At 40.3% G+C, this 15298-nt stretch overlaps 1 protein-coding gene across 4 annotated transcripts in view; it reads right to left on the minus strand.

Annotated features, from left to right (window-relative positions):
- LOC110521502 (DNA-binding protein RFX2) overlaps window positions 1-15298 on the minus strand; it is a 77871-nt gene that overhangs the window by 62214 nt on the left and 359 nt on the right. The window lies entirely within an intron of this gene.

The raw sequence follows: 15298 nt of genomic DNA on the forward strand, positions 1-15298 counted from the left end.
GTGTGTGGTAATTAAAGAAGCTCTGTTTAAGTTGATTCGCTTTTGGGTCCTCATTCACGCACCGTAACAGAAATAATAGTTCAACATTTTAAGCTAAACGTTCTGGTCTGTTGCATTAGACACATTGCTTAAAAAATAATAATAATAATGTAGCCTAGGCCTACTTGTTGTATGAATTTGGGATCTATCGTCACACAACTGTCTCAGAGTCTGCATGGAATAAGCTATTTCTTTCTCAATAGGCTGACCAATAGAATAGCTAGACTTTCTACTATGGTGGATAGTAGATTGACATTGGCTAGTGATTTTGCTGTTCCTTACTCGTCTTGTTAGCTGAGGAAAAGTAAATGTGGACAGTTATTCTAACATCTTCAAAATGTGCGTCAGAATTGGGTAATCGTTGTTGCATCCTCAACTTGCATGTTCTGTTAATGTGAATTACCATAATCTAAATGTGATATCTGTCATTCTGAGCACCGTGGGTGGACGCCCTAATCAGGTTACGCACCCAATGCATATGGTCCGGTAAATTTCTCAAATGTCCGGTAAATTAAAACGCTGCCGGTCCAATGTCCGGCACCACATTTTCCTAACAGAAACCCTGGCATGGATTACCACAGAGCTGGTGTGCCACTGACATTTTCCACACAGGAGGATTCCAAAGACACGCCTGTCTAGATAAGTAATAAATTGCCTTATAGCCAAGTGGTGTCGATAATGTTGTAATTCTTCCATTACTTTAGGCTGGCATTTGTCAATCGTTGTCTAAGCATTAATCACATAGGAACTCACACAATATAAAGCTGTTTGAGGAGACTGCCAAGTCCAGTCCTTCTCTGTGTAACCTCTTGAAACAGTCACAAACAGCCTCGGTCACTTTCAGCCACCTCTAGTCCCTCTCATATGTATTTGTCAGACAGGAGGCAAAATTAGCACCCGTCTATAAGGGTCCCGAGTAGAATATAGACAGACAATCCTCCATTATTTGTCTATTCCTTGCATTATTCCTTGTGGCAAACTTGTAATACAACAGCAAATAATCGCAGTACTCATTTAGCATTTTCTGAAAGAAGTTAAAGTGATGGTCCAGAGCTTTTGTATAAATTCAGCCATTTGTTTGTGCTCACGAGCCAAAACAGGTCCCCGAAAAATTGTGCACAATTGTATACAAAGTCATCCATTTCGTATGATATGCTACATCCTACAAAAAAAAGTATTACATTTTTAATTTTTTTGCAAAATGTGTATGATATGTTAAGAATTTTTAAGTGTTTAAGATCCCGGACGGCATCTTTAAAAATGATTTTTTATTTATTTAAAGCTCCAGCGGCCAGATGTTTCAAATGGAAGGAATTTGTCCATGGGGTGTCAGTTGAGTTATAAATACACTGATAACAATCCCTGCAGTTATCTTTGGACTTCTTTCCTTAGCGTGGTTATTATGCACTGAAGGGGGGAGAGGGAGCAGTGGAGTGGGGTGGTGCAGGGACTCATAAACCTAGGCTTTGTCCTTTTAAGTTTTCATGCTTAAAGCTCAAATAAGTGGGTGCTTTGGAAGTACGCCATGCGTTGGACTGGAGGAGGGAGGGAGTGCAGGCAGGCAGACTGGTTAGATGGCTTTCTCCCCCAGCCACAGAGTTGAGCCCCCCCCCCCCCCCGTGACAGTTAAAAGCCACACAAATTCCCCACCAACTGCTATGAGCGGCAGAAACACTGCGGGAGCCCCGGCAAACCATTGCAGAACCCAACTGTGAATGGGCTGCACTTTTTAACAGAGACTTTCTCCTCACAACCCTGAGACAACTTCACACACAAACCTCGAAAAAATGATCCTGTCTTCACTCAAGCAACACACAAATTAGCAATTTAGACAATTGTGTGAGCGGACCAATATCCCTCTGTTAAAGATGCCCTATGCAGAAATCACTCCGCCATTTTATGGTTGCTAAAATTCAAATAGTTTGCTTAATTTCAGTTTATGTGACAAAACTAGCAATTATAGTGCAATGATTCTCTACACTATCTAAACCAAGCTGGTGTACAAAACCAAAGGTAAAAAACACAAAAACGAAACTTAAGAACGGGAAGCATAGAAATAGTGCACATAGAACAGATCAACCGCTTCTTAGACTTGCTTTCAATGAGAATGACAGATCTATAACATACATTTCTATGTGAATTTGGTAGACCTCTTAAAGGTAAGTGTGCAGTACTATAAACTTATACCTGCTATTTGGTATGAAAATCTAGACAAGATTTAAACATCTGTCACTGACAAATCTAACTTAACCAGCGCTCAATCAGAGAAAAACACATACAGATGTTCAATTAAAAACAGGAGCCCACAGTCTTGGCTCTTGTTTGCACTGGCCCACATTGTTTGCAGAGCAACAACGGTTGCTAGTGGCAACACCGTCCACTCCCGTTTCCAGGGGCCTGTTGCTATGCAACCAACAGAATACTTCCCAAACCAAACAATGCCATCCCCCCAACTGATCCCTCTATCTCACACTAAGCAGAAACTTACAACAATAAATACGTAAGCTATTAATTTCAGACACCGGGGTGGAGACAGAGGGCAGACTCATTCCTGTGCCATGGAGAAGAAAGATTATATAAAAATGTTAAAAACGCCAAGCTGGTTTCAACTGTTCTCTCTCTTTTATGCACTCGGTGGTCAAATGAAGGAAGAATGTTTAAATCATCAGAAAGGGGACAGCCAATCCTCGAAGCTTGGCTTACACCTCCCCATTCCAAAAACAACAATTACTTTGAAAATCAATCACAGATTACTTTTCCAACATGTATAATCCATGCAGCAGGAAGGAGACATAAGCACTTTGAGGAGAGCACTGCCACAGACTAGTCCGACTCAAGGGGCTTTTACTGCACATCGGAAGTTGAAACAACCAGGCAATAAAGCATGGACACTTGTCATTAAACTCCTGTCTATGGGGGACATTTGTGCACCACTTCTTTGTTCACCATATCCTGCCCCCACGTCCAATTCCTAGCCCATTCCTTCAGTTATATAACAGATAAATGTACTTCAAGGAGAAGCAACATGCTTTCCATAAGACTTTCTACTCTGAAAATAGTTAAATCAATGTGATGTATATTGGGTGACCAATCTAATAGCCATCCCCATTGTAAGAAACCCAGGTTGGCTTCTTTTTGATTCTATAACAAAAAAAACATAACGATAGCACACAGGCGCATGCACTCACAAAAAGCTAATTAAGATATGATAAGAGATTTCCACGACAGAGGCTGTTCTTCAAGCCTGTCTCATGAATTCATGGCTAATCCAATCAAAGCAGCTCTTGGGATCTGCAGATGGCGACGCTGGAGGGAGAGGAGGGGACGTGGCCAGCTATTAGATGAGAGGTGCCATTCAAGGGGCCGCTAAACCAGCCACTGATCCTGGATCCACTCTCTCCCCATTTCCACCTCTGGTCACAGCCCGTCGACACAGAGATGCCATTCGTTACCATGTGGAGCGCAGGCCTGACAGCCGGAGAATTATCAACCGGTTGCCAAGGAGACTGTGTTAACCCATACACCTCCCCCACCCTCCACCTCTATAACCCTTTGCAGATTTCCTCCACCACCTCCCATCCATCTCCATTCTACATCCACTCCTAAGATGAATAACACTGTGTTAGAGAATAAGAAAGTACATTTGTGAGGAGCAGTCAACCTCCTGGAAAACAAAGCAGATGGGCAGGGATGAATTAAGTGTCCTGAAGGTAATCTGTTGCATGTGGTTGTCTCTCTCTTTAATGATCATTTGTCTCCTGTTTTTCCAGCAGGGGTGATGACAGAGTGAAGGAGGGAACATCAGTCTTTGTTGTCATGCCACCTTGTTGCCCATAGAGATAGAAAAACAGTTTGTGAAATGCAACTAAACTGTTCCAACGTGGCAGCTAGCATGGAGACGGTTTTATGTTTCACATCGATCACATCTGAAGGTGACATCACTAAGTGATGCTCAATGTATATTTACCAAGTCAATGTCCCCAAGAAATACTGATTCTAATCATTTAGAATTTCCTATAAAATCCTTGCATGGTGCCATGGACTTGGTGCTATTATCAGAACAGATAAATGAAACCACAACCTAAGGCATTCCTATAATAATTAACTTAGAATGCAAACATTAAAACAAATAAACTGCTTTGTAGCTCCCCATGTTGCCTATATTATATAGAGTTTGACAATGTTGAATATTTTACAAAATATCAAGACATTGTCTAGACCTACACAGTTTGACTCTACTGGGAATGGGTGACGTGTGCACTGTAGACACATCAAGCATTCCAGAAAATCCATACCATCTGAGTGTCAAAGCAGAGGAGGTCGGAACGGCATGTTAAAATAATTATACACAGCACGATGCAAAGACCGTGGCAATGGAAACTCCTAAAGCTACTCTGTCATGCAAAATGTTCTCTGCATTACGTGTGCTTTCGAAATCTTTCTCGAATTTCTTACTATACTAGCTGAGCAGCTTTCCCTTTGATAATCCAAAGAAAAACATCATCACCTGTTGCATGGTATTGACATAGACGGATCACATTTAACCAAAACAATCGATGAGTAAGAACATGAAGTGGGTTAAGGCTCATTGGGCTTAGCTTTAGTCCAAACCAGGGTTTCCGTTTTGGCACTGGTCAACGTGACCGGCAAGATTTTATTTAACGGGCATTTGAGAAACGTACCAGACATCTATATGCATTGGGTGTGTAATGCATTAGGGCGTCCACCCACGGTGCTCAAAATCACATTTAGAGTATTGTAATTCATCTTAATCCTTAAGAGTCTGACACACCCATGCATCAACCTAATGAACATAATACAAAACATCCACATCAAAATATGTCAATTTAAGCTAGAGATATGTTTTTTTTTGCATGGGCTGCGTCTCAGTCCCCCGCATCCGCCTATGTTACCCTTTAACATCTCCGACCAGGAGACATCCCGAAAATCGGTCTTCTCACAAAAATGTCTGTAGCGTCCGAATGGTTTGGCCTACTAACTATTATGACCACTCTATGGAAAGGTGAGACTCACGAGCATGATGGTGTGCTCTACAACCCCCACAAGTGTCACGGGACTCATTGGAAGGTAACCCATACAAATTAATGGAAGTATGGAGGTAGTTTTGTGCCAACAAAAAAAAATAAGGGGTAATGTGTCCAAAAATATTTGCTGAGCTTGCTTATATCTGCTAGATATGAGACACTTTAAAACCTTATTCTATTTTTTTTTAACTTTCTTTCTTGCCATTTATTAATGTGTTATTCAATGTGTTTCTATAGTACTAAAGGGGCAAATTCTATATTTTACCAAATAATATTTTGTATATATATATAATTCTATACCTAAAGGGGTCCTAAAATAAAATAAAAATTGAATAGCTTAAATGGTCCATGATATAACCATCTTTAAACAATTCCATATGTTAGCTTAGTAGAAGATAGATAATAAAAATCTACCAGCCACTCAGATTTTTTTATCAGCCAAAATATTTTGGGGATCGTAATATTTCATTTTGGGTGGCCTAATATCACAGATGAGACAAAAATTTGCACCTTCCCTTTTAAGGGTGTGGTAGCACGATTTGAGTCATGTTTGTGGCTGTGAGATTGAGTCTGCCTAGCAGAAGTTGTCTTCTCTTCCCTAGCAGTTGAAACTCAAACATAGAAAAACAACCTTGTGTAAAAACACAAGGGCAGTCTCACTTCAGTAGTCTTTCGTTTTAAGTAAATTAAACCAACTTTTATGCCTGTGCGCATCGCTTCTAAAAATGAATAATTCACTGGTCGTGTCTACACTTGACACTTACAGTACTAGTCAAAAGTTTGGATACACCTACTCAATCAAGGCTTTTTCTTTATTTTTTACATTGTAGAATAATAGTGAAGACATCAAAACTATGAAATAACACAGATGGAATCATATAATAGGAGGAAATATGTTTCTAGTGTGTGGGGAACGTGTTTGCTGGCCTCACAAATGCTAGCCAGCAAGCTAATATTTAGAAAGATTCTTTTTCGGTTTGGCTAGAGTTATGGTAAGTCATTTGCAATCCCTTTAGCGTTGCTTGCTGGCTAACCACAGAGGATAGCTGGCTACTTAGTTACAGAAGTTACCTACTGCCATCAGCTGTTGTGTCATCATATTCCACCATTTCTAGAATGCCAACTGGCATTTGAATATAGCGCGTGAACGGACACAATGTGGACACATTTAAATGTAAATGTAGACGTGTGACATGTTTGGAATTCTATGATCAGAACTCCATTATCAGAATACAAATGCTGCATGAACTGTCAATTCTAGACACGGCCTCTCAGCTCTTCACATGCGCATAGCCCCCAGCCAGGCAGTGTTGCAGCGCGAGGTGGAATAGGCTATATAGGATTCGTAGTTCTTTGACTTTGTGGATTAAATTTACCAGCTATGAAACAAACCGGCGGAAATACTTTGAAAACAGCTACTGCAGTATTTGTTTTACTATAAATGTGATCATACGTGACTATTTTTATTCACAAATGCAAGTGAAATGTTCGCAATGTGGAACCCTGATCACCCGCCTATGTGGCTGGTGAAATAGACAACATCTTACCTGCCAATGCCAAAATCTACCCGCATTTGGCAGGCGGGGAGTGTTAATTTTAGACCATGTGTGTGATATACGTGGCTTATTGATAACAACTCTATTTCCTACTATAGGCAGTTGGCTGCCTAGGGATTGCAACATTGTAACTTGCTGTTGTGAATAGTTGCCAACGATATTTCGTTTCCATGTGCTACTGAACAAGCTCAACTGAAATGCACCAATTGCGCATGATACACATCATTACTCTACTCTAGTCTATCAATCTATTCCAAATCTTTATACTATATATGACACAGGGACGGCATACATTGATCTTGCCTAGGGCGGCAGCAGAACTGCTAGAGCCCGGGACTGACTAACAAAATAATTTGCCTCTAATTTACGAGACCTTGTCAGCCGCTGCTGTTAGGAAGTCAAAACCGTCCAACTCCATGGAGCAGCTTGCAAATCGCATCAGTCTTGTTACTTTGTCCTCAAGAAGGCGTGATCTTGAGGCTGTCTTTAATCTGTTTTGGAGAAAGAATCCCCTCTCGACAGGCACACTGGAATCGGGGATAATCAACACAATCTTCGCCAATTTTGTCCAGCTGAAGTCCCTTATGAGGAACTTTTGCGTGTCAGGTGAGTAGAAACACACTCACCTGACACTAATTTCCAAGCAGCTTGAGGATGTATTAGCATATAAAAGTATATTTGCCTTTGAAGTCAGAGCACATTGACTGGTAATTCCATCAGTGAATTAAAAGCATTATTTTGAAATAGATTTTTCCCGCCCAACAATTTTAGCGGCTTTTCAATTATTATTTTCTTTGGGGGGGGGGGGCAAAGCCATCATATACTGGCTAACGGAAACCCTGGTCCAGACTTTCCCTAAACTGTAGGAGGAACTGCTTTAGCATCCAAAATCATGCTCTGGACTAACTCACGTGTTAACCTGATCCTGAGATCCAAGCCCATATCCATAGGTTGATTCATCTTGCAGCTGTAATTTGAGAGAATATTTCATTCAAGAGTTTATGGATAACTCATAATGAACATCAGGCTCAGAGAAATTCAGTGTCTCTGCTGCTTTGCAAGTTCACTACCACAGTAAGCCATGGACTATGACTTTTCATAATCACATCCCAGGCATATCTAAATATAAACCCACATTAGCTCCCGGTCGAGATGTGCATATTATCTTTTCACTTTCAAAGACTAAAGTGTGCAAGCGGTAGCTGCCTGTAGAAGAAAGGCTGAGAGCAGTCAAACAGACAAAGTGTATTTCAGATCTCTTTTCAGTTGCTCTTGTGCAGGGGTGAATCATTTTTTCCAGGCAGAGAGATACCGGAGAGATGACCTCAGTAGATGGCAGAGGTAGTGCTCCAGCTATCATCCTGGCCTCTGAACCAAAGTAGCAGGTTTTATCTCACAAGACGAATCTGCATTTCCTTGGCAGGGGATTCACTCCATGCAGACATGACACACAGCAATTGATCATACGATTTCACAAGCAATACATTAAACAAACCAATGAGTCACCCAATAAATCGTTTCCCCATTAAAACATAGAAATGGTTTATCATGCAATGGATAGTATGCTGACCACTTCTACTATCTGACAGATAGGACTCAACCAGTCTGTTTTATCATTACAATAGAACGTCACAAGGTCACCATCTCTGTGACTGCTAAGTGGCAGCAAGGTTCAAGATAATCTATTAATTCAGCTAACACGCCAAGATCTAACAGCAATATGATGGGTCTCTTTCTGAGTTGATATTAAGAACGTATTAGTAGTAAGAAGATATTACAGATGGGTGTTGGTTACTACATCTCCATGACAACATGATTGTGTGGTTGTATCTGACATCAGTCAATGTCAATTTCTTAATAAATAAAACATTTCAAATAGTAAACGTAGTCTTACTGGCTGTTGTGTCAGAGAGGGTAAAGGAACTTTTTGGATGGCTTATCAAGGTATTGTGATTCATGTTGATTTGAGGAAGAAACATGCTACAATGTGTCTGGTGGACAATTTGTGGTGTGCTTTCAGCTAGGGCTGTTATGTTGACCGTATTACCGCCACACCGGTAGTCACGGGTCATGACGGCAGTCAAATTCCACGTGACCGTTTAGTCACGGTAATTAGGCTTCTCCTAACTGTTGCTGCTGATGATTATTAGTAACCTACCCAAACTTGCTAACTGCCTGGTACTCCGCACTCTATTGTCCCTCTAATCACTCTGACATCAGTGCAAATGTAATCGAAAATCTAATCACACATTTCATGAGAGCCCATGAGCTCATGTTGCGCAACATTTCTATAGGCTATGCAATTGTGTGAGAAACAAAGTTGATGGCCTTTATTAAAAAGAGGAGGATCCCATCAGCTTTCTATTGTTCTAGGGAAAGATCCTTTTCACAATAAAAAATTTGTAATAAAAGCATAACATGCATAAACGCATTTTCGGTCACTTTTGAGAATGGTGTTTTCCCGCTAATTGATTGCATTTTGGAACATTTGCACTTATAGCCTACAGCCGTGTCTGCACTGCTGCGCTTATAATGTGAAGAAATAGCCTAATAGTTTATCAACATTTTAAGATAAACGTTCTGATCTGTTGTGCCAGCCTCATTGCTTTAAAAAAAAAATGGATGCGAGTGGTTGTATTAATTTGGGATCTATCGCATCCCACAACTGTTCCAGACTATGTTTGGAATATTTATCTCGCACAGAATAGGTCAACCTTTGTACTATGGGGGATAGTAGATTGACATAGGCTAGTGCTTTTGCTGTTCGTTAGGCCTACTCATCTTGTTGGCTGACAAAAAGTAAATATGGACAATTATTCCAACATCTTCAATAGGAGCCTAAGAATTCGATAAGGACATGCGCAATTGCGTCCCCGATGTGTCTGTCGTCACTTGTAGCCTGTGAGAAGGACTGGATCACGTGACGGGCATTGGCTAATAAGAATTGAGCTATCTGAGAAAGCCATGTGAGTGAGAAGTGCTTCAGAACATGCAGCCTGGAGAAGAGAAATATAATTATTATATTCAGCCCAAGGGCACAACGGCCACTGGTTGCAAAAGGCATGGATTTTTTAGGGGGCATTACAGCCACACAAAGGGGATGATGCCGGGAAATTCGGGGCATTATCAAGTGCTTGTCAAAATGTGAATGAGAGACTGATGCAGAGAGAGACTGTGCAGCCCGTGCAAAAAAAACAAAGCAGAGCTCATGCCTTTCATGCAAAAAAAATCTAATAATCATTAGTGGCATCATGCAGCCTTAGAATGTATTAAAAGTCTAAACATATAGCCTAGCATTTGTATCACAACTAAAGTTGTATAAATAACTCTAAATTAAGCAAATAGGAGGACCTGTTTCTTTGTTAACCATTCAACACAGAATAGCCGCATGTGCGCACTCCTTCAAATAATTTGGGGAAAATGTCCTTTCTATTTTATTCAGCTTTGTTCAATTGTATTCTTCATACTATAAAATAATGCCATGCAATTCTAAGCTAAATGAACTAGTGTAGCTCACAGCCATTTGGCATAGCCAGATCAGGACCTAACATAAGGACAACTCAGAGTATGCTATTCTGTTCTTCTGAAATAGACAACATTTTATTCATATCATGTTTCTTTAGACATGTATAAAATAAATAATTTATCGTGATGGTGTAGGTTATATTAAATGGATATATTGGACCTTTTTTCAAATGTAGATGGTGGAAGCCAGGAGATGCTAAATGTGTTTATGTTAATTAACGGTCAATTACCATGACACCGGAAGTTATTTGCTTAACAATCACAGCCTGACAAAATTTCATGACCACCACAGCCCACTTTCAGCCCTAAACCCAGGAAGCCTTACACCTGCGAGCCTCCTCTGCCCCTGTTCCTTGTCAAATCATCTTATTGAATGGCTTCTGAAGTGCAGCCCTGCAGACAAACGCAGACCTCAAAGAAACAGTAAGTTGCCTGCTCACAAATCTAAGCAAATCTATTCTCAATGGACAGTTATTATTTTAAAGCAAGTTCATGGTTATACTTGTTATAATATATAATATATGCCAATTATCAGGGGCATTTATCTAAACGCTATGTGCAGTAATGCGGGCATACTTGTTGCTTTTTTTAAATGAGAAATGAAAACGTCGACATAAAAATGTATATTTTGACTAAGGAAAATTCCACAAAAGAAAAGAACTAGAGAGAGAAAGTGGAGAGGGTTGGGGGAGGTCAACTGTCCCTTGCTGAAAAAAGTTGAGGGGGGACCATCATTGTGATGCAAATGTCAGAACCCCGTCTGCTGTTTGTGGGAGTTGTGTAGCTATGATTACAAACCAGGTGGAATGTAAAGAATGGCCCTGGTGATGTGAGAGTGAAAACAACTGAAAAACATTTCATTCCACAACAAGTTTTAACCTGTTGCTACTGAGAGCCAATCATGGGCAACTTTTTTTCTACCTGGTGAGACTTTCTCAGTAGCTTGGAGACAAAAGCCTACTTTGTGATTTCCAAACTGCACTGCCTGTGTTGACAACTTAACACTGTCTGCAAGACAAAACAGATTTACTGCACATGGACACTTGACATGGACACTTGTTCGTTTTGTACAAGTGGTGGCTGAGTTAACGGAGTTAACTGTAATAACAGAGGAAAAACTGCCCCTTTCTTATGTAGAAAACCACCACACTATTACTTCCCATGTACACATTAACAACTCCCCAAAGGTATTCATCTTCTGTGTGCCTCTGCTCTGTTCAGTGAATTCATGACATTTCTGACTGGAGGTTTGGCAAATCTCATTAAAAACAGAGTTAATGTCAGATAATCAAATGTACAGAGACCAGATGGCTCAGTAAGCACAGCAAGGACGAATTCCAATTTTAAATGCTCTTGGATCTTAACACCATAACTGTAAAAACAACAGTGATGACATCTACATAAATTAGGCACACTGCTGCTAGTGCGCCAACTATTGGCTTTTAAAATAGGATGCGAATCAAAAGTTACAAAAATAATTTAATGGATGATAACTCCAGTGTCCAAAAAAATGGGCCATATCAGCACCACACATTGATTGAGTTCTGGCAAATGCTCCAGCAGTGAACCATTGCCTGCAATCGAGAGTAGCCTACTCTGTCTTGATGACAATTCTTTGAAAAAATGATGTTCTTATGTTAACATTGTTGGTCTGAGTTTGTGGTCTGAGTTTGTGCAGACTCTCAATAACAGGCAGTGATTGGCCGGGTATTAGACTGAGCACCTCTCCTCGGGGCTGGACCTCATCCAGATTAGCTAAATACAGCATGAACACATACACACAGTGGACATTTGACGACCCCCCCCCCCCCCCCTCACAGGGACCATTGCAGCTGCCCATTTGAGAGCTGCATTGTACCAGGGACGAGTCCCTTAAAACCTCAATATGGTATAGGGTTACTGTGGATACTGCTAAAATAATCACAAAAGCAGCGCCAAAGTGGATACTTAGGACAGGGGTCCATAGGAAGAGTACAGACAGGACTAAACCTGGACCACAGGCGGCAGTGGTGAATCACAGGTCACAGTGGCATTCATCGCTGGGAGGCACCGAAGCATGACCACAATCACAGGCTGCAGGCTGTGTCAATAATGAAGACACTGGCAGACCAAAAGAAAATATATGTTGAAAGTTACCCAGTAAACTCAAACAGCATGTATTCTTTCAACTGATCCAAATGTTTTTTGTTGTTGCTTGAGCATGCCTTAAAAGGTTTTTGATGTTTGTTGATTAAGAAGGCAACTCAAGAGGAAACATATCATTTTCAATGGAGCACAAGAAAGACCCACTTCCCAAAACACAATCAGTACAAAACCTCAGAATGGGTTTAACTAGTCAGTACCAGCTTCTTTCCATTCCGTATTACTCTCCTCTATTGAGCACCTTTTCCACTTGACCTGCTTCTGCAAGCCAAAACTATGTACACCCGCTACATCCAGGGAGATGAAAATAACCTGATTAAAAACACTGACTTTTAAAAGAATAACACGTTACCCTCTGGCCCACCCCATCCACTCTCTTTCCATGACTTTGGGTGTATTTATATATCAAGTTGCCATGTAAACATAACAGCAGCATGATCAGATTCTGGCTGCATGGAGGTTCAGGGACATTATTTCTTTGTAGACCAATCAAAGCTAGATTCTTTCAGAAGTACCCTTATTTGTCAAAACAAGTGCAGTAATCCCTTAAACATTGATTTTATCCTTACTCAAGATCAGGGTGCATTAGTAAAATAAGGATTAGACTGCAAGAAACTTCATTTTGAAGGAAACTTTATGAGCACAGTCCCTATAGGCCTATTTAGTGGAGTAGCAGGCTAACCTTCAACAAAAGACCCATTAACAGATGGCACTCAAAAAGCCACCATCAACCTAACTCTCATAAATATACAGGCTGGCTAATGAAAATACACAAAATATACTCCCCATTTCAGATGAAAGGAAACAGGTATTGGGCTTCATCAATAATACATCTCAACATGAATCATTCAGTTCTCTGCCTGGGAAGAGGCATCCTATGTGGAAGTGCACCTGTGACGGTGTATTCCATTACCAGAAAACAGATATTTTAATTAAAATAGTTAATTAAAAGAGTGCATTTTTATGCGACAAAGATTATTAAGAACTGTTGCCACTACAGCAAACAGGTCTCACAAAGGAGCGTCTGACAGCTGTCATTAGATCAGGGTGAACTCAGTGGGGACCAGAGACCCCCCCCCCAAAAAAATTGAAAGGCACCTCAACCAAACTGCATACAAATTGTCAGTGGAGACAAATTATTTGACAAGAAATTAATGCAATATCAGAGTAGAGAGAAGGGCTTCGCTGTAGTCATTGCATTAACCACTTCCGTGCCTATTATCCTCATGGTTTTCACTAGTATGGGCACTCGGCTCTAAAGATAAGTATAAAGCGCAGCACACCTAATGAGAACTGACACCAGGACAATATATATATATTTTTAACTAGGCAAGTCAGTTAAGAACAAATTCTTATTTACAATGACGACCTAACAGGGAACAGTGGGTTAACTGCCTTGTTCAGGGGCAGAAAGACAGATTTTTATCACGTCAGCTTTGGGATTTAATCCAGCAACCTTTTGGTTACTGGCCCAAAGCTCTAACCACTAGGCGACCTGCCGCCCCAAAATGTCACTATCTTGGATAGAACTCATCAACTGCCCTGGCTCTGTTAAACAAGTGTAACATCACCGTGGTGAATGGTGATGAACTGTTCCTAGAAAATTGGACTGAGGTCAGACAAGCAGAGTCAAGCTGTTAAAGTCAATGTCTCCTGATGTCCATCTGATTCTTTGAGATTTTTTGATCTGGGGCACAGTTTAGGGTTCCACATTCAGCTGAATGGTATAATAAATAATAGGTATATTTGTTTCAAAGGTGTGATGTCTCAAATTTCACATGGGATAACTATATTAAACCACTCAAAATAATTAGCCACTATTTAGAAAATAACCACTGAGGAGGAATAACTATCATAGCACCACCTAGCTGTTACATATTTTTGGTTAATCGTAGGTGTAGAAAATAGGGAAATATTTGTAGTTAGCTAAGAATATGATTCGGTAATTGCATTACTATTGGTTATTAACGTGTTATAGTAGAATTACTATTTGCCTTGGCTTAGCCTACTTACAGCGGTCCAATCAGCTTTTACACAGCCTCCTACTAAAAGAAAAAAGCATGCCAAATAAACTGTTCCATCAATGTGCACCCCTTTCCCAAAACGAGATCGACACGACAGTGGCACCCTGAATGTGATATAACCAGTAAGCTGGCAAGCTTTCCGTTTGTTGTTGTGTAACAGGATAGGTAATAAACATAGCTAGCAAATAACGACTACTCACTGTTAGTGAGCTATTGGAGATGAGCTCGCGCCACTGTTCCATGTTTAAAAAGTAGAACGAGTAACGACTGATTATTTAATTCAGCTAACACGTCGAAATTTAACAGCACTATAATGGGTCTCTTCATGAGTTAATATTAATAACGTATATCAAAGTTAGTAATCAGATATTAGAGATGGGTTTTGGTGAAACATAATAATTGTCTGCACAATTTTGGAATAGCTAGGCTTAGCTATTTAAGGTAGACTAATGCCTATGTTACCTGACCCAGCTGGCAGCTAGCTAATGTTGGCTACATCGGTTGGCTCTGCGATTAACAGTTAGTACAGTAGGTGAATGAATTTGTGGGTACCATGAATAATCGAGCTAACTTAGCTAAATTGAGTTAGGCAACATTTCAGCAAGTTGTCAGTCACATCCACGAAGTAAAATTCTACAAAATGTTCATGTTATGAGCTCTTTTAGCTAACGTTAGCTATCTACTGTACAACTTGTAGCTAACTAGCTTGGCAGCTTCAGAGCAGGCATATTATAGCTGAATAAACCGACAATTAAATTATGCACACAACCTGGCACAAGGTTTAAACCCGTGTATAAAAATTTAAAAATGTGTACAAATATGGAACTAACTTGGCTAAATAGTTAGCAACACGATAGTTCACTTGCTGGTAAACTTATATAAATGGCAGACAAACAATCGCGTTGAATGGAGTAAACGACATTAGCTTAGTTAACTGGCTAGTTAACGTTAGGTAGCTGCTTGACAG

Source organism: Oncorhynchus mykiss, chromosome 4 (genome assembly GCF_057628025.1).
Source record: "Oncorhynchus mykiss isolate SJ-2025 chromosome 4, ASM5762802v1, whole genome shotgun sequence".
NCBI classification, from domain to species: domain Eukaryota; kingdom Metazoa; phylum Chordata; class Actinopteri; order Salmoniformes; family Salmonidae; genus Oncorhynchus; species Oncorhynchus mykiss.